The 19,093-nt window shown below is 53.9% G+C and overlaps 1 protein-coding gene across 1 annotated transcript in view; it reads right to left on the bottom strand.

The window, feature by feature from the left end:
• The window catches only part of SH3TC1 (SH3 domain and tetratricopeptide repeats 1), a 62,192-nt gene extending 43,358 nt beyond the window's left edge, over positions 1–18,834 (bottom strand). The window contains exon 1 of the mRNA XM_070791876.1: positions 18,693–18,834. The gene's annotated coding sequence lies outside the window, so the exon portion shown is untranslated. The remainder of the gene's footprint in view (positions 1–18,692) is intronic.
• Between the last annotated feature and the right edge of the window lie 259 nt (positions 18,835–19,093).

The following is a 19,093-nucleotide window of genomic DNA, read 5'->3' as shown; positions in this document are numbered from 1 at the left end:
CTGCAGCTGTGCTCTTGGCTCAAGGCCGGGGGCTTTCCATGAGCCTCCCCCACTGTGCCCAGCGTTCTTCCACTCCACACAGGGCACCCCAACCCTGCACAGCACACCCTAATTCTACATGTTGTACTCCAATTTCTCAGAATGTAACTCAACTCTGCAAGAATACACCAACTCTGCATATGGCACCCCAACTTCACAGAGTGCACCCCAAGTCTGCAACTGCACCCGAATAGACTTCCAGAGGAAGAACGTGAGCCTTTCAGGTGGGGGTCTTTCAAGTAAGGGGTCCCTCCTGGAGGCGGCCCCATAGGGCAGCCCCACACAGCCTTGCATGTGAGAGGCTGGTCTCAACCCCAGCCCAGCCCCGCCTTCGGGTCCCTCTGAGGGAGCCTGTCACCCCCTGGGCCTCAGCTCCCCCCCTTCTGATGGGCGAGTTGGGCTTGGGGATCTCCGAGCGCCCTCCGAGGTCAGCAACTCTGGCCCTCGCAGGGATTTACCATCACTGTGCAGTTATCCTTCGCTTAAAAAATACTAGCCCTATGGCTTGTGGCCACCCCAGTGTACTGCCACGATCCCACTGGACTGAGCGGCAAATGGACTTGAGAGACGCGGGACCTGCCCTGGACCACACAGGGCCCAGGACAATGCCAAGGCCTCCAGGGGAGCCGAGGCGGACCCCCGACTCCCTAAGGCATGGGACTCACACACAGTCAGAGGAAGAGCTCCCAAGAACGTCCTGTTGGAATGCTTACACCTGCTCCCTGGTGACCCAGCTGCAGCATCTCTTTAACCATCTCTGAGGGTCTGAGTGACCCCTGCCCACTTTAGCCTGCCTGGACTCTCCTCTGCCATCGTGGGCAGAAGTTCCTGACGAGCCCCAGGACGGCTCCCGCCTGAGCCCTGGACCACAGACATCGGCCTGGGCTCTAATCCTGAGCCAGGGGCCAGGGGCTGAGGGGTGCCCTGCCCTCTGCGCGTGCTGCGTGCCACGTAGCTCAGTGGTGTCCGACTCCTTGCGACCCCATGGACTGTAGCCTGCCAGGCTCCTCCATCCATGGGATTCTCCAGGCAAGAATACTGGAGTGGGTTGCCATTCCCTTCTCCAGGGGATCTTCCCAACCCAGGGATCCAACCAGAGTCTCTGACAGTCTCCTGCATTTGCAGATGGGTTCTCTACCACTTGGGCCACCTGGGAAGCCCCAGCCACCCTCTACCCTCCGCTTATCTTTTTTACTCGTGGGGCAAGTAGCAACAGTTGCGGTCCTACAAGGACAAAAAGCAATTTCTAATTCCGTCACGCCATCTCAGAACATTTTCAGTCCCCTGGGACTGTGTGGAACTGTCAGCACAGTCTCAAGCCTGGAGGGGTGACCCAGCCCAACCCCCCAGGCACAGCTGGGGCCCCCTGGACAGCCCAGAGAGCATGTGGTCCAGCCTCTCCATGGATCCCCCACTCCCCCTGGTTGACTGCTCTATTCTTCAGAATTCAGAGCCACCCCTGCCACCAGCCATCTTGGCTCCATCACCCCAGTTGCGCCTTCAGGTCCCCACACACGAGGGGGCTCAGACAAGTCGGGGTTACAGACTTGGAAGGAGACTGGGGTGGTGTCGTGCCGTCTGTGCAGCCACAGAGAGGAGGCTAGAAGAGGAAGAAGAGGGGGGAGAAATCCAGGAAGGCTTCCTGGAGGCGGAGGCTCCTCGGCTGAATTTGGAGGAAAAGGGACTAGGCAAAGAGAGGGTATAAAGGTCCTCCTGTGGAATGGGGCCAGTCAGAAGAGTACATGTGCCTGGCCTGATCCAGGTATGCAGCTTGTCAAGTCTCCCACGGCCACTTCCAAGGACTGCAGATGTCCGGGTCGGGGGCGGGGGCTGAGGGTTAATCTACAACAGGCCATAAGTAACCAGAAAATCCCGGGAATGCAGAGGCCCCCAGGGGAGGGGGCGGGTGTGGGGTGGGAGGACATTACTACTCCCTGCTGGTTCACTCCAGCAGCCTGGGCAGGAGAAGGAAGCACACAAGTGACCCCAGAGCAAGGGGCGGCAGCCGCCTTCTGTAAAGAGCCGGAGAGTAACTAGTTTTGGTTTCTCGGGCCGTCAAGCTGTTATAGCCCCAGAGCAGACTTGGGTGATAGAAAATGAGAGGGCCTAGCCGTGCACCAAGAAAACCTTATTCGCAAATCTGGGGCGGGACTTGGCCCTGGCTGTGGGCCCTGCTCTAGAGAAGGGGTGGGGTGGGGATTCCTGGAAAAGCATCGCAGGACCACCCCGCTGATGCAGGAAGGAGTCAGCACAAAGGCACCCCACCCCCCACCCCCTCTACCCGGATGCCTGCCCGGAACCAGGATGTGTAATGTTCACTGTTAGGAGAGCAAGGGCCTCACTGGGGAGCGGGTGAAGCCATGACCAGACGGCTGAAGACCCTCTATGCTGGATGCTGGCTCAGGACAGTCCCCGGCGCGGCGTCCTGCCTCTCTCCCCACTCTGGTTAGGATGGAACTGTTGAACTATCAAAGATCACCAAGAACCAGCCCTTAAGAAAGCTCCTGGGACTTCCCCGGGTGTCCAGTGGTTGACTCTATGCTCCCAATGCAGGGGGCCTGGGTTTGATCCCTGGTCAGGGAACTAGGGTCCCACACACCACACGGTGCAGCTGAAAAAAAAAAAAAGCAAAGAATGCTTCCAATAAAGACAGGTCCAGTAAGTCCCCTGGGCTTACAACTTACAAATGGGGAAACTAAGGCTTGGGAAGAGAAAGCCCGTCACCCAGGGTCGCGGGAGGGAGTGGACCCAGCATTCCCGTCGTCTTTCCAAGCCTCTGCTTCCCCATCGGTAAGGTGCACCTGTGACACGCCTTCTGAGGCCCGCGCATTCCTGAGCCCCACCCGGGTCTCCCCGGCAGTTCTCCTGAGATGCCCTTTCTGGCAGGTTCCCCTGCACGCCCAAGCCTGAGGTCAGAGCCCGGGATGGGGCGAGAAGCCTGGAGTTGTCCTGGAGCCTGGCACCTGGCTGCCGCTGGGCCCACCGAAAGGGCTGAAAGGGCCCGTGTGTGTGCCCAACGGGCCTTGTCTGTGTTTGTAGTTTCTGGCCTGAGCGGCTGAGACCAGCCCCCATCAAAGCCGAGCAGACCTCCAGGCCCCGTGATTTCAGGAACCACTCTTTGCAAAACAAGGATATCGGGACCAAACAGGCTGGTGGCCCCCCCAGGCCGGGGGGGAAGCGCCTGCAGGAAGCGGTCAGCAGTTCCCCTGGACTGAAGACGCCACCCCCGCTGGCCCCGGCTCAGGCTCTGTCCGGGCAGGCGTCGCCCTATGCTCAGGAATCACTGATTCTTCTGCCCTATCTCCCCTCCTCAGCCTGTGAGCTGGCCAGGGCCTGGGACTCCTTTGCTCTCTCGTCAATGCCCTAAGTAACCTGACGTGGGCATTCAGAGGGAGTTGGTCAGAAAGGACCAGCCTACATGGGAGCACGACCCAGACTGGCACACCATCTTGTCACATCCACAGAGGTCAAGGCAGCCCCTTCCTTTAAAAAGGAGGGATAAGGGGCCTTCCTGGTGGCTCAGTGGTAAAGAATCTGCCTGCCAGTGCAGGAGATGTGGGCTCCATCCCTGGTCTGGGAAGATCCCACTTACTGCAAAGCAACTAAGCCCGTGCGCCACGACTGCTGAGCCTGCGCTCCAGAGTCGGGAGCCACGACTGCTGAGCCTGCGCTCCAGAGTCGGGAGCCACGACTGCTGAGCCTGCGCTCCAGAGTCGGGAGCCACGACTGCTGAGCCTGCGCTCTAGAGCCCGGGAAACACAGCTACTGAGCCTGTGCTCTAGAGTCCCGGAGCCACGACTGCTGAGCCTGTGCTCTAGAGTCCCGGAGCCACGACTATTGAGTCTGTGCTCCAGAGCCCGGGAACCACGACTGCTCAGTCTGTGCTCCAGAGCCTAGGAGCCATGACTATTGAGTCTGTGCTCTAGAGCCCGGGAGCCACGACTATTGAGTCTGTGCTCCAGAGCCCGGGAACCACGACTGCTGAGCCTGTGTGCTAGAGCAGCAACTACAGAGCCCATGTGACAAAACTACTGACCCCATGAGACACAACTACTGAGCTCACATAAGACAGCTGAGCCCACGTGACGCAGTGACTGGGCACCCGTGCTCCACGGCAGAAGAAACCACTACAATAAGGGCCCTTGCACCACAATGTAGAGAAAAGCCCATAGCAATGAAGACCCAGCACAGCCATAAATAAATAAATAAAATGACTTTTTAAAAAAATGAGGGACGAGGTTCTGAGAGGCCACAAGGCTGGCAGTGGCCGGGTCTCTGAGGTCCCTCCCGTCGGAGGACAGGCTCGCCCCACTCCCCTGGACCGTGTGGCCCCTGAGTGGTGGTGGGGGTTGGGAGGTGGGTCCCTGGAGGCGACAGGAGTCAGAGGCCCCAGACTGGGATGCATGGCGAGGGCTTCTCTGCTGCCATTTCCCCAGGAGCCTGGGGAGCTCGCTCAGGGATAAATGAGACCCCAGGGATACCCAGATCCCACAGGCCCTCACAAGGTCCAGAGCACTGGTATTCCTGAAGCAGGGTGCAGCAACCCCTGGAAACCTGGACCTCCTGCCAGCCCAGGCACCAGGGGATGGATCTTGAACTTGGCTAAGCAAACATTAACCCAGCCGCAGCACACAATTTAGAGAGGCCTCCCCGGAGGGCAAGGGTCCTCCCAGCCAAGACCCCTCGTGGAAACGGGGCACAGATCATTCACGGCAGGCCGAGCAGGGCAGGAGGGCTCGGGGGGAATTTTTGCAGGACTCCCCTGAGAGTCACTCTCAGCTGTGCCTGAAATGCAGGTGGGTGATGCCACCTCGGTGGGGGGCGGGGGTTCAGCCCCCATTTCATTCGTTTGGCCGCTTCCCATCTCCTCTCCCTTCCCAGCAAAACCTCCAGAGCCCCCCACCCCAGCCAGCTCTGCTTTCCCTCCTGAGCCTGGCCTGGCCAACTCCCCATTCCCCTCATCCAGGCTGCCAGCACTTTCCAGGATACTAAGTCCAACGGCTTTGTCCCCACCTGCAACTCACCGGCCCCTCAGCGACCACTCTCTGCCCAGCTGACCACACCCTCCTCCCGCTCACCCTCCACTCTGCTCTGTCTGCACTGGCCCTTAGGTGTGAGCACGAACATAGAGGACTTCAGAGCCATCTACCCAACTCAGATGGTCCAGGTGCCACTCAGCCCTGAGGGCGGAGCCAGGCCTTCCTCTCTGTGGGACTGGACAAGTGCCTCATGGCCCACCACCCACCCCTCCTTCCCCCCATATCTCAGTAGCGGAACAACCAGCCACTTGACATCTGGTCCTTCAGTTTCCCCGGACCTGTCACGTACAAGCTGCCCTGTTCTCCAAACAGTTGGGGTCCTTGGGCTCCCTGAGCCCGCTGTGACCCCCATGTCCTTTGCGTTTGCACCTGCTCATCCTGGTGCTGACACTGACGCCCGTCTGTCTCCGAGTCTCCCTCCTGCATTGCCTGACATGGACAAGCCAGCCCTTCCCCAGCCCTGATGGCCCCAAGCACCTTTGGGCTGAAACCAGGTGCCACCAGATTAACACTCAGGATCCTCAAGGTTTCTGTCTAGGCAACCTGCAACCGTTTGTTGAATGACTAACAAATTGGTGCCTGAACAGGAGCTGTGTGCGGAGGGCCTGCCCGTCCCAGACATGCAGAAGGGGCAGCCCCCCAAGCTACCACTTCTGATCAGGCAAAGCCCTGCAGGACACTGACCCCTATCTCCTGCCCGTTTCCAGGTGCCCACTTTCTTCCTGGCTCTCCAGGGGCAGCTGGGTGGGAGGGACTCACTCAGGTCTTATCCACGGGGCCACTGCAGGCTCTGAGCAGCAGCCTGTGGCAGGTGGATGCCCACATCTGCAGCCTTCATACATCGAGCCACCCAGCTGCAGGTTTCGCAGGCCGCATGGTGGGGAGGAGTGATCGGAGCACCCACTGATTTGGTGTGGAGCCCAGGGTGTCCCCTCACCGTGCAGGTGGGCACAGCCTCCACCTACCTCGCACACAGAGCTCTTCTGCCTTCACAGAGGGCAGCTCTGTGGTCCCAGCCCCTCACACACCAGCCCTGTTAGTGCTGCACTGACCCTGCATGCTACGAGCTAGGTGAACAGCACAGGTTCCATCCAGGTAGGAGCTGGGTGAGTCCACTTCTCTGGCCTCCGTTGTCCGCCCTGGCCTGGGGCCCAGCACCCGCCTGGTGTGGGGAAGGGGGGCCTACAAAGGAGAGTGATGATCATCATCAGAGCCAGTGGGGGCAGGGTCTGGCCGCTGGCAGCACTGCCCGGCCCCACCCTGTGCCCAGCCCAGTGCTGGGCACTGGGGACCTGGTGGATGGGTGAATCAGATGGCCCTGTCTGCAGGAGCTCTCAGCCTAGTGGTAAAGACAGCCAAGGAAACAGGGACCGTGACAGAGGACGAGCAGGGAGGCCAGGGCCACCAAACAGCCCTCAAGCTGCCCAGAGACAGCCAGGGAGGCTGCCTGGAGGAGGGGCTCCAAGCCAGGCCTTAGCATGTGAAGCACATTCCCTGGCGGGAAATGTAAGCAAGCCTGGGACATCTTATAGGCCCAGAAAGCAGGAAGTGAGATAGATAGATAGATAGACGACAGATGGGTGGATAGTTGCTAGATCTACGGGTCCCCACAATGACGGGACCAAGTCAAAGAGACGCAGGGAGGGGCCCACAAAGGAGACACAGAAGGGGCCCATAAAAGAGACTGATGGTTATCACCAAGGCCAGTGGGGCAGGGTCCGGACAAGAGCTCACAACGGCCAAAGCTGGGACCATCTAAAGAACAAAATAAAGTTGGTATTGGCTGATAACCCCAGTTATAAAAGCCTGGTGGGCTTCAGTCCATGGGGTTGCAAAGAGTTGGGCACGACTGGACGACTGAACAACAACAGCAATACAAGGAATGTCTCTAAGTCCATACCAATATAAATCAAAGATTGCCTAAGTAAATGGAGGAGAAAGAGCTGAATCTCCCACGTCGCAGAGTTCCAAGTGATTTATGTGGCTGCTCCACCCCGCCAGGAGGGGCATCTCCCTTCCCAGTCCTCAGGGGTGACTGGGCAGGTGACTTCCTTCTGGGGAGCACTTCATGGAAATGGAAGAGAAGGGTAATTTCACGGGACAAAGCCTGACAAGCACGACCTGGGCTGGGGGATCGAGGCCGACTTCAGCAGTGACAGGTCATGTCAACATCAGGCTCCCTTGCCAGGACGGACTGAAATGGGCATTCTACCTCTGTGGCCTTCCTCCCCCAAACCCATGAGCCCAGTATTACCATGAGAAAAACTTCAGACAAACCCAAATTGAGGATGTACATGGGTGGGGAAGGGTGGCAAAGGTGAAGAGATCAACTCCGCTTGGTAGTCAGGAAAGGCTTCCTGGAGACGGTGACATTGGCTTAGGGGCTTGGCTTCCCTTGGTAGGCAGATGACACCACGCTTATGGCAGAAAGCAAAGAAGAACTAAAGAGCCTCTTGATGAAGGTGAAAGAGGAGAGTGAAAAAGCTGGCTTAAAACTCAACATTCAAAAAACGAAGAGCATGGCATCCAATCCCATCACTTCATGGCAAACAGATGGGGAAACAATGAAAACAGTGACAGACTTTATTTTTTGGAGCTCCAAAACCATTGCAAATGGCGACTGGAGCCATGAAATTAAAAGATGCTTGCTCACTGGAAGCAAAGCTATGACCAACCTAGACAGCACATTAAAAAGCAGAGACCATACTTTTCTGACAAAGGTCTGTCTAGTCAAATCTACGGTTTTTCCATTAGTCATGTATGGATGTGAGAGTTGGACCAAAAAGAAGGCTGAGTGCCAAAGAATTAATGCTTTTGAACCGTGTCATTGGAGAAGGCTCTTGAAAGCCCCTTGGACTGCAAGAAGATCCAACCAGTCCATCCTAAAGGAAATTAACCCTGAATATTCATTGGAAAGACTGATGCTAAAGCTGAAACTCCAGTACTTTGGCTTCCTGATGCAAAGAGTTGACTCATTGGAAAAGACCCTGATGCTTGAAAAGATTGAAGGTAGGAGGAGAAGGGGACGACAGAGGATGAGATGGTTGGATGGCATCACTGACTCGATGGACATGAGTTTGAGCAAGCTCTGGAAATTGCTGATGGACAGGGAAGCCTGGTGTGCTGCAGTCCATGGGGTCGCAAAGAGTCAGACACGACTGAGCGACTGACCTGACTTGGCTTTCCTAGTGGCTCAGACTATAGAGTCAATGGGCAATGCAAGAGACCTGGGTTCGATCCCTAGGTCAGGAAGATCCCCTGGAGAAGAGAATGGCAACCTACTCCAGTATTCTTGCCTGGAGAATTAAAGGGGCAGAGGAGCCTGCCGGGCCCAGTCCATGGGTCACACAGAGTCAGACACAGCTAGTCACCAACACTCAGGGCTCCCCAGGTGGCGCAGTGGTAAAAAAAAAACCTACCTGCCGATACAGGAGCTGCACGAGACGCAGTTCCCATCCCTGGGGTGGGAAGATCCCCTGGAGGAGGAAATGGTGACTCACTCCAGTGTTCTTGCCTGGAGAATCCTCATGGACAGAGGAGCCTGGCAGGCTCCAGTCCATAGGGTCACACAGGGTCGGACACCACTGAGCAGCCACAGCCTGAACAGCCTTGGAGGATAGGTCAGAGCAGGCAAGGGAGGCTCGGGTGGACGTCCCAGCACGGCCAGAGGGCAGGGCAGGGCAGGGCGAGAGGAGGGAGGGCGGGTGGTGGCCGCAAGGAGCAGGGCTTGTCGTCCCTTACCAGGAAGGGGAAGGAAGGTGCCCACAAGTGGGGCCAAATGACAGGAGGGGGTGACAGACCTCGTCACAGCGTCCACGTTTGGGCAGCGGGGCCCGCAAAGAGGCCAAAGGCCCTCAGGGCTGGAGGCCCGGTGCAGCTCAGGGACTGGGACAGTGGGTTCGGCTCATGGGAGGCTGATTGTGTGTGTGCACTCGGTCATGTCCAGCTCTTCACGACCCAAGGACTGCGACAGGAGGCCTTTGGGCTCCTGTCAAAGTAGACCCCCTACCCCAGAGTCTGGGTTTTAGATTCTCATCACAAACACAAGGGTCAGGCAGGCGAGGCCAGGGGGTTCCCGCCACGTGAAACACACATTCCTGCTGGAGATGCAGGGACACAGCAGGCCCAGAAGAGGCCGGGCGCCCTCTGCCTGGGGTCTCCCATCATCACCCACTGCACCCACGCCCGGTCAGGGAGCAGGAAGAAGGGAGCAGTCCGTGCGTCACTGCACTCGGCCATTTCTCATGGGGAGAGCTTGGCTCGAGCTGCTCCCGTGCCCAGAATACCTGCCTTTCCCTGTGGCAGCCTGATGGGCTCCTACATATTCTACCAAGCCCTGCTTGACCATCACCTCCTCTGGGAGCCCTCCCAGATTGCTGCCGGTTCCAGGAGAGAACAAGGAGGAGCGGAACAAGCTGCTTCTTCCACTGCCCCTGCCTCCCGCGGGCACCGACCTTCTCCCTGCACACCCCTCACTGAGGGTCGGCTGCGAGTCTCCCCTTCCACCTGGTCCCTGCCTCAGAGCCAGCCGTGGCTCCTGACACGTGGCGGGGGTCCAGGCTCCATTAGCGTCCCTTGGCCTTTCCTTAGTGCCCTATTTTATCCCCGGAGGGCACTGGGGACACGACCTCGCACTTCAGCATCTCGTCTCTTTAGGCTCCTCTGGGCTGGGACCAGCTGTCAGATTTCCCATGTTTTTCATGACTTTGATAGTTCTGAGGACAGGCCAGGTACTTTTGCAGGCTGAACTTCAGCTGGGGTTGTCTGCTGATTATCTCAGTTCCTGTACTCTTAATTTTCAACAAACAAAATCCGCTGTGGGAGTTGGTTCTGAGTCAGGCTAGACCCTGCCCTCCCCCAGCAGGTAGTTTTAACTGAACCTCACCTGAGACCCCATGGCTCAGATGGCAAAGCATCTGCCTGCAATGCGGGAGACCCAGGTTTGAACCCTGGGTCGGGAAGATCCCCTGGAGAAGGAAATGCCAACCCACTCCAGTACTCTTGCCTGGAAAATTCCATGGATGGAGGAGCCTGGCGGGCTATAGTCCATAGCGTCGCCGAGTCGGACATGACTGAGCGACTTCACTTTCTTTTCTTTCCTTCTCACCTGACATGCTGGAGGAAGAGACCAATGACTCCACAGGAAACAGGGCAGATGGACGCAGACAGTTCCTATTTGTCTGTGTCCTTAAAATATACAAAACGAGGCTCAGTACCCCCAACCAGAAAGACAAAGGGGTCCCAAGACATGCCCTGTCACCTCCCAGCTCCTCCCTGAAATCTGCTGGCACACCCTCGGTGGGCTGCGGGGAGGGCAGGGCCTTGCCATGCTGAGGGCGGGTTACCAGTCAACCAGCCAGCTCCTATAAAATCACAGTGCACTTTGCCCAGAAGCCCCACCTGTGGGAACACTCTGCAGACGACTGTCCGCTTCTGACAGGGCAGGGCTCCAAGGGAGTGGGGGCTCTGTAACAGTGACACCTTGGAAATGACCCAGGTGTCACAAAATTCACGCTCTAGACTGGCACCGAGCAGTGTGAAGCCTGTCTCAGGGCGTCAGCAAGGGAAGAACTCTGAGCCACAGTAAGTGAGGAACGCGAGAAGCAGAGTGCTCCGGGCGCTGCCTTCTGTGTTCTGAAGGGGGTGAGAATGTTTTCATATTCCCCGCCTTTGTGAGAATAAACTGGCAGGATCAGTACATCAGCGGCGTGGAGGGCTGAGCAGGGAAGCCCTGGGGACTTTTTAGGGTGGTCCTGTGATGGTCGCTACCTGATGCCGCGCGTTTTTCCAAAGACTTTAAACTTCATAGCACAAAGTGAACCTTAATGTATGAAAATAAAACAGATTCAGGGGGACTCGGGAATCCCAGGATGGAGGCCGAGTCCAGCAAAGCTGTGAACTGCACTGTGAATGAAAGAAGAGCCTCACTGACCAGAGGGGAGAGGTGCCTGCCCACCAGCCCGGCGATGGGCGCAGGCTGAAGACTGAAAGTAGAGACCCCAGCTCTGTGTCCTGGGCTCCAGCTGGTCACCATGTTTTGCATGGGGCCTGGGTTTCAAAATCTTAACGCTTCTATACGTGTATCCAGCCGTCTGAATGTCAACAGTTAAGTAAATGGTGGTTGGTGGTGATACACGGGTTTCTCACTGTTGGAGCAGGAGTTACAGAAAACCCAGGAGAGGAAACTGGAATGACCCATGGGGTGCTGGCTTAGAGATGGAGACACCAGTGCGAATTTGAATTTCACTGGACAGAGATACATGTGTTACACGTAGCAACACTCATTAGATGTGTGTGTATACACAGGTTGGAATACACGTATATACAGGCAAACTTACAGATATATGTACATAGACAGGTTAGTATACACATACACACACCAGTTTATAGCGGCTGATGAATCACAAGCTGGAATCAAGATCGCTGGTAGAAATATCAATAACCTCAGATATGCAGGTGATACCACTCTGATGGCAGAAAATGAAGAGGAACTAAAGAGCCTCTTGATGAAAGTGAAAGAGGAGAGTGAAAAAGTTGGCTTAAAGCTCAACATTCAAGAAACTAAGATCATGGCATCCGGTCCCATCACTTCATGGCAAATAGAAGGAGAAAAAGTGGAAACGGTGACAGATTTTATTTTCTTGGGCTTTAAAATCACTGCAGATGGTGACTGCAGCCATGATATTAAAAAACACTTGCTCCTTGGAAGAAAAGCTATGACAAACCTAGACAGCGTATTAAAAAGTGGAGACATCAGTTTGCTGACAAGGTCCGTCTAGTCAAAGCTATGGTTTTTCCAGTAGTCATGTATGGATGTGAGAGTTGGACCATAAAGAAGCTGAGCCAAAGAATTGATGCTTTTGAACTATGGTGTTGGAGAAGACTCTTAAGAGTCCTTCGGACTATAAGGGGAGCAAACCAGTCCATCCTAAAAGAAACCAGTCCTGGATATTCTTTGGAAGGACTGATGCTGAAGCTGAAACTCCAATATTTTGGTCATTTAATGTGAAGAGCTGACTCACTGGAAAAGACCCTGATGCGGGGAAAGATTGAGGGCAGGAGGAGAAGGGGACGACAGAGGACGAGATGGTTGGATGGCGTCACCAATTCAATGGACGTGAAACAGAGCAAACTCCGGGAGATACTGAAGGACAAGGACAGTTCATGGGGTCGCAAAGAGTCGGACGCGACTGAGCGACCGAACAGCAACACGCACGGCTAACCTATAGATGTGGGTGTGTGCACACACTCGCGTATCTATCCATGCGTGGGTTTACATACACATACATGTCAGCTGAGAGGATCTAAAAGAAAAGACACAAGTACCAACAAGCACACTCAGAGTGCAGATAAGACACCTTGGTTCCTAAAGCCATTCTCCAGCACACAGAATCTTTGGAGAAATGGCTGATGCCAGGACTGGGTCAGGACAGACGCATGGTAAGCCTGGCTCGTTGTGACAGACACGTATCTGAGGTTATTGATGTTTCTCCCAGCAATCTTGATTTCAGCTTGATAGTCATTCAGCCCAGCATTTTACATGATATACCCTGGATATAAGTTAAATAAATAGGGTAACAATATATAGTCTTGTCATACTCCTTTCTTGATTTTGAACCAGTGGGTTGTTCCATGTAAGGTTCTAACTGTTGCTTCTTGATCCACAAAGAGGTTTCTCAGGAGATATGTAAGGTGGTCTGGTATTTCCATCTGTTGAAGAATTTTCCAGTTTGTTGTGATCCACACAAAGGCTTTTGCATAGTCAATGAAGCATAGGTAGATGGTGGGGTTTTTTTTTGGAATTCTCTTGCTTTCTCCATGACCCAGCAAATGTTGGCAATTTGATCTCTGGTTCCTCTGCCTTTTCTAAATCCAGCTTGAACATCTGGAATTTCTTGATTCATGTACTGCTGAAGCCTAGCTTGAAGGATTTTGAGCATAAGCTTACTAGCATTTGAAATGGGCGTGATTGTCTGGTAGTTTGAACATTCTTTGGCATTGCCCTTCTTTGGGATTGGAATGAAAACTGACCTTTCCCAGTCCTGTGACCGCTGCTGGGTTCTCCAAATTTGCTGGCATATTGAGTACAGCACTTTAACAACATTATCTTTTAGGATTTGGAATAGCTCAGCTGAAATTCTATCACCTCCACTAGCTTTGTTCATAGTGATGCTTCCTAAGGCCACTTGACTTCAGACTCCAGGATGTCTGGCTCTAGGTGAGTGACCACACCACTGTGATTATCCTGCTCATTAAGGCCTTTCTCGTATAGTTCTTCAGTGTATTCTTTCCATCTCTTCTTACTCTTCTGCCTCTGTTAAGTCCTTACCGTTTCTGTCCTTTATCATGCCCATCTTTGCATGAAATGTTCTGATATCTCCAGTTTTCTTGAAGAGATCTCTAGTCTTTTTCATTCTGCTGCTATCCTCTATTTTTTTGCATTGTTCGTTTAAGAAGGCCTTCTCATCTCTCCTTGCTGTTCTCTGGTACTCTGCATGAAGTTGGATGTATCTTTCCCTTTCTCCCTTGCTCTTGCTTCCCTTCTTTCCTCAGCTGTTTGTAAAGCCTCCTCAGACCACCACTTTGCTTCCTTGCATTCCTTTTCTTCGGGATGGTCTTGGTTGCTGCCTCCTACACAATGTTAGGAGCCTCTGTGCACAGTTCTTCAGGCACTCTGTCTACCAGATCTAACCCCTTGAATCTGTCCACTGTAAATCCTAAGGGATTTGATTTCGGTCATATCTGCATGGCCTAGAGGTTTTCCCCACTTTCTTCAGTTTAAGCCTGAGTTCTGCAATAAGGAGCTGATGACCTGGACCAGGCTGCTCCTGGTCTTATAGCGCTTCCCCATGGTCGGCTGCAAAGAATATAGTCAACCTGACTCGGCCGTCTGGCGATGTCCACGTGCAGGGTCGTCTCTGTTGTTGGCAAAGAGTGTTTGCTACGACCAGTGTGTTCTCTTCCTTAGCCTTTGCCCTGCTTCATTTTGTACTCTAAGGCCAAACTTGTCTGTCATTCCAGGTATCTCTTGACTTTCTACTTTTGCATTCCGGTCCTCTATAACGAAAACGACGTTGTTTTTTGGTGTTCATTCTAGAACGCCTTGTAGGTCTTCATAGAACTAGTCCATGTCAGCTTCTCAGGCATCAGTGGTTGGGGCATAGACTTGATACTGAACGGTTGCCTTGGAAACAAACGGAGATCACTCTGTCGTTTTTGAGGTTGCATCCAAGTACTGCATTTCGGACTGTTTTGTTGACTATGATGGCTACTCCATTCTTCTAAGGGATTCTTGCCCACTGTAGTAGATATAATGGTCATCTGAGTTAAATTTGCCCATTTCAGTCCATTTTAGTTCACTGATTCCTAAAATGTTGATATTCACTCTTGCCATCTTCCACTTGACCACGTCCAATTTACCTTGATTCACGGATCTAATTCATTCCAGGTTTCTATGCAATATTGTTCTTACAGCATCAGATTTTACCTTCACCACCAGACCCATCGTAACTGAGTGTTGTTTCTGCTTTGGCCCAGCGGCTTCATTCTTTCTGGAGCTATTAGTAATTGCCCTCTGTTCTTCCCCAGTAGCATATTGAACACCTTCTGACCTAGGGGGCTGAACTTCCACTGTCATATCCGTCTGCTTTTTCATACTGTCCATGGGGGTCTTGTGGCAAGAATACTGGAGTGGGTTGCCGTTCCCTTCTCCACTGGACAGCGTGTTGTCAGAACTCTCCACCACGACTCATCTGTCTTGGGAGGCCCTACACAGTGTGGCTCAGAGCCTCACCGAGTTATGCAAGCCATGATTTCTGTCCAATCAGACAAATCTTAAGTGGAGGCATTCTACAAAGCACCATGAAATTAAAAGACACTTGCTCCTTGGAATAAAAGCTCTGACCAACCTAGACAGCATATTAAAAAGCAGAGATATTACTTTGCCAACCAAGGTCCATCTAGTCAAAGTTATGGGTTTTCCAGTGGTCATATATGGATGTGGGAGTTGGACCATAAAGAAAGCTGAATGCTGAAGAATTGCTGCTTTTGAACTGTGGTGCTGTAGAAGACTCTTGAGAGTCACTTGGACTGCAAGGAGATCCAACCAGTCCATCGTAAAGGAAATCAGTCCTGAATATTCACTGGAAGGACTGATGTTGAAGCTGAAACTCCAATACTTTGGTCACCTGATGTAAAGAACTGACTCATTGGAAAAGACCCTAATGCTGGGAAAGACTGAAGGCAGGATGAGAAGGGTATGACAGAGGATAAAAGGGTTGGATGGCATCACCTACTCAATAGTCATGAATTTGAGCAAGCTCTGGAAATTGGTGATGGACATGGAGGCCTAATGTGCTGTAGTCCATGGGGTCGCAAAGAGCTGGACACGACTGAGTGACTGAACTGAATCAGACAAATCTTAATTGAGAGGCATTTTACAAAGCACCAAACCAAAAGTCCTCAAAAAAATTAAAATAAGGAAAGTCTATACAGGTGCCTGAACTGATACAGGTGACCAACAGGCACACAAAAAGATGCTCAGCATCATAAATTATTAGAGAAACGCACCTCAAAACTGCAATGAGGTATCACCTCACACCAGTCAGAATCAGTTCAGTTCAGTCACTCAGCCGTGTCTGACTCTTTGTGACCCCATGGAATGCGATATGCCAGGCCTCCCTGTCCATAGCCAACTCCTGGAGCTTACTCAAACTCATGTCCGTTGAGTCGGTGATGCCATCCAACCATCTCATCCTCTGTCATCCCCTTCTCCTCCTGCCTTCAATCTTTCCCAGCATCAGGGTCTTTTCCAGTGAGTCAGTTCTTTGCATCAGGTGGCCAAAGTATTGGAGTCAGAATGGCCATCATCAAAAAGCCTACTAAAAACTTGTTAGATTGGATGTGGAGAAAAGGGAACCGTCCTAAACTGTTGGCGGGAATGTATGTTGGTACAGCCATGATGGAAAACAGTATGGAATTTTCTTTAAAAAGGGAAAACAGAAGTACCATGCAGTATGCTGTGCTAGGTCACTTTAGCTGTGTTTAAGTCTTTGCCACCGTATGGATGCACACTCACCAGGCCCCTCTGTCCTTGGGATTCTCTAGGCCAGAATAGTAGAGTGGGTTGCCATTTCCTACTGCAGGGGATATTCCTGACCCAGGGATCAAACTCACGTCAGGGAGGCTCTTTAACCACCAGCGCTACCTGGGAAGCCCTAGAACTACCAAATGCCCCAGCAATCCCACACTGGGGCGTGTATCCAGAAAAAATTCTAATTCAAAGAGACATGCACTTCCTTGTTGGCCCAGTGGTTAGGAATCTGCCTGCCAATGCATGGGGCATGGGTTGCATCCCTGATCTGGGAAGATTCCACGTGTTGCAGAGCCATCGAGCCCGTGTGCCACAACTACCGAGCCTGAACACCTCAGACCCCCTGCTCCGCAGCAAGAGAACCCACCTCAGTGAGAAGCTCATGCAGCACAGTTAGAAAGCGGCTCCCACTTACTGCAACCAGAGAAAGCCCGTGCGGCAGTGAAACCCAGCTCAGCCAAAAATAAACTTTTAAGAAAAGATACATACGCTCCTATGTTCATAGCAGTTCAACTATTCACAAGAGCCAAGGTGTGGAACCAACCTAAATGCCTATCGACAGATATGACACATATATCCAATGGGGTATGACTCAACCATAAAAGAGAATGAGATGATGCCATTTGCAGCGACGCAGATGACCCTAGAGAGTGTCACACTCAGTGAAGTAAGTCAGAAAGACACTTACACGTGAGATCTAAATATCGACAGAAACTTACCCATGAAATGGAAAAAGATTCATAGACACAGAGAGTAATCTTGAGGTTGCCAAGGGGGAGAAGGGGATGGGGAAGGATATAGTGGGAGTCTGGGGGCTAGCAGATGCGAACTATTATATATAGACTGGATGAACAAAAGGTCCTACTGTGTAGCCCAGGGAACTCTCTTCAGCATTCTATGACAAACCATACGAAAAGGAACATGAAAAAGAATGTGTGTGTATATACATATGCATAAGACTGATTTGTTTGCTGTACAGCTGACATTAACACAACACTGTACATTAACTGTACTTCAATAAAATAAAATTTAAACAAACAAACAAGGGAAGTCTGGGCACCCGTCCCAGCCCAGGAGCCCTGGGAGACATGATGACTGACTGTCCCATGGTGTCCTGGATGGGGTCCTAGAACAGAAAAGGGACATTAGGTAGAAACGAAGGGAAGCTGAATGAAGCATGGGCTTTCCTTAGTAATAACGAACAAACGCTGGTCCACGAGCCATTACAAATGCACCGGAGACTGCGTGGGGCTGCAGGAACGCCACGTGCTCCACTTGCAATTGTTTTGGAAGTCTAAAACTGTTCTTAAAAAAAAATCATATCTATTTTTTTTTAAAGGCCCAGTAAGGTGGAACCACCTGGAAGTGTACAGAGAGAACAATTAAAGGCCAAAGACCCTGGAGGGCATGTCCCAGGCCAACTTGCTGTGTGGCCCTGGGCCAGCCTTGGAGCGCCTCTGTGCCATGCCTCCCCCAGCTGCACGAGGACGGCGAGAGAGGCCGAGCCTGGCTCTCCTTGCCAACCCCAGGGTACCAGGAAGACCAACGTAGGCCTTCGGAGGAGACCCCAGTTCCAGCCACTATGAGCTGGTGGTCTCTAGCAAGTTATTCCACCCTCCGACCTCCCATCCCCCACCCTGGACACCCAGCGCTGGGCCAGGCCCCTCCGCGGGTCACCTGAGACTCTGCCTGGGGCCGCGCCCACAGCCCCCTGGGGGAAGGAGGAAGGGTCGCCAGGCTGACAGGGCGTAAGGGTCGGAGGTGCACGGCCTCGCCTGGGCCACAAAGCTGCCCCCTCACCACCAGTCCATCTGTACGAAGAGTTGGCAGTACACCCCAGGACCTGGGGACAGAGCTGCTCCCCCCTCACCGCCTCTGACCCTTCCTTGTCCAAAAGCCCCCCTTGACAGAGGGGCTGTCCCCAGGGCTGCAGGGACGTTGGCCCCTGGGGGACTGGGGTGGGGGCTAGGGGATAGAGAGGGAGCAGAGACCCCCCGGGGCTGATCCCCAAGGAGGGCAGACAGCCTTAAGGGTGAGGGACCTGGCCCCTACCCGAGCCCTCCAGCCCCAGGCTTCCACTCCTCTCCAGGGCCACTGCTGCTGGACTCAGGCACTGACCGCCTAGGGACACTCTGCTGGCCCCAACACGCATGCTGTCATGTCACAGATGGCAAACTGAGGCTCAGAGGTGGGTCCCTTACTTGCAGGCCAGGGGCTCAGCCAAGATGGGAATCTCTGGGGCTGCAGCCTCCAGGCCCATAAAGAGGCCCACCCCACCCCCACCGGGGAGAGTCTGCAGCTGCTGCTTCACTACTGCTGTCTCGATGCGGTCCAGCTTCATGGCTTGCGGCCCCCTCCTCGGACGCAGGGCTGCTTGAACACTGCCCCACCTCTCCCCAGCCAGGACGGTTTTGGGGTGCACGCCCGTGCACACCCTCCCCTGGCTTCCCCTGTCCTGACAGGTGACCCTCCGCACTCACGCACGGGGCTGGGGACAGCTTAGTAGGTGGTCTGGAACTTACCCCACTGGGGAAGGGAAGGAGGGAGGCTCCTGGGGCCCCACACCTGCCTCTGCTCCTGTTCTGGCCCCTCGCGATGGTCCTGGCCACGTGATGCCTGTCCCGGCAGGAAGGCACACATTTGCAGCAAGCTGGCCCTCCAGGCTCCGATCAGGTGGCCAGGGCTGTCAGCCCGGGTCATTGGCTGCGCCCGTAGCCGGCCCGCCCCGCCAGGAAGGGGCCGGGTCTCCTCCATGACCTTCCTCCTCCTTATCGGTGGTGGGGGAAGTCAGCAATTCCCAGGTTAGCATTCCCCAGCCGGGCGGGGAGGAGCTGCCTGCAGGCGCAAACAGCAGGAACCTGGCTTCCTGACCGGACCCAGGGGACATGGGGACACCAGGTGACAGGTGCCACCTCTTGGGTGT

This window comes from Bos indicus, chromosome 6 (genome assembly GCF_029378745.1).
Source record: "Bos indicus isolate NIAB-ARS_2022 breed Sahiwal x Tharparkar chromosome 6, NIAB-ARS_B.indTharparkar_mat_pri_1.0, whole genome shotgun sequence".
In the NCBI taxonomy this organism is placed as follows: Eukaryota; Metazoa; Chordata; class Mammalia; order Artiodactyla; family Bovidae; genus Bos; species Bos indicus.
Note: the sequence above shows the minus strand (reverse complement) of the source record. Positions and strands in the feature narration are given on the sequence as shown.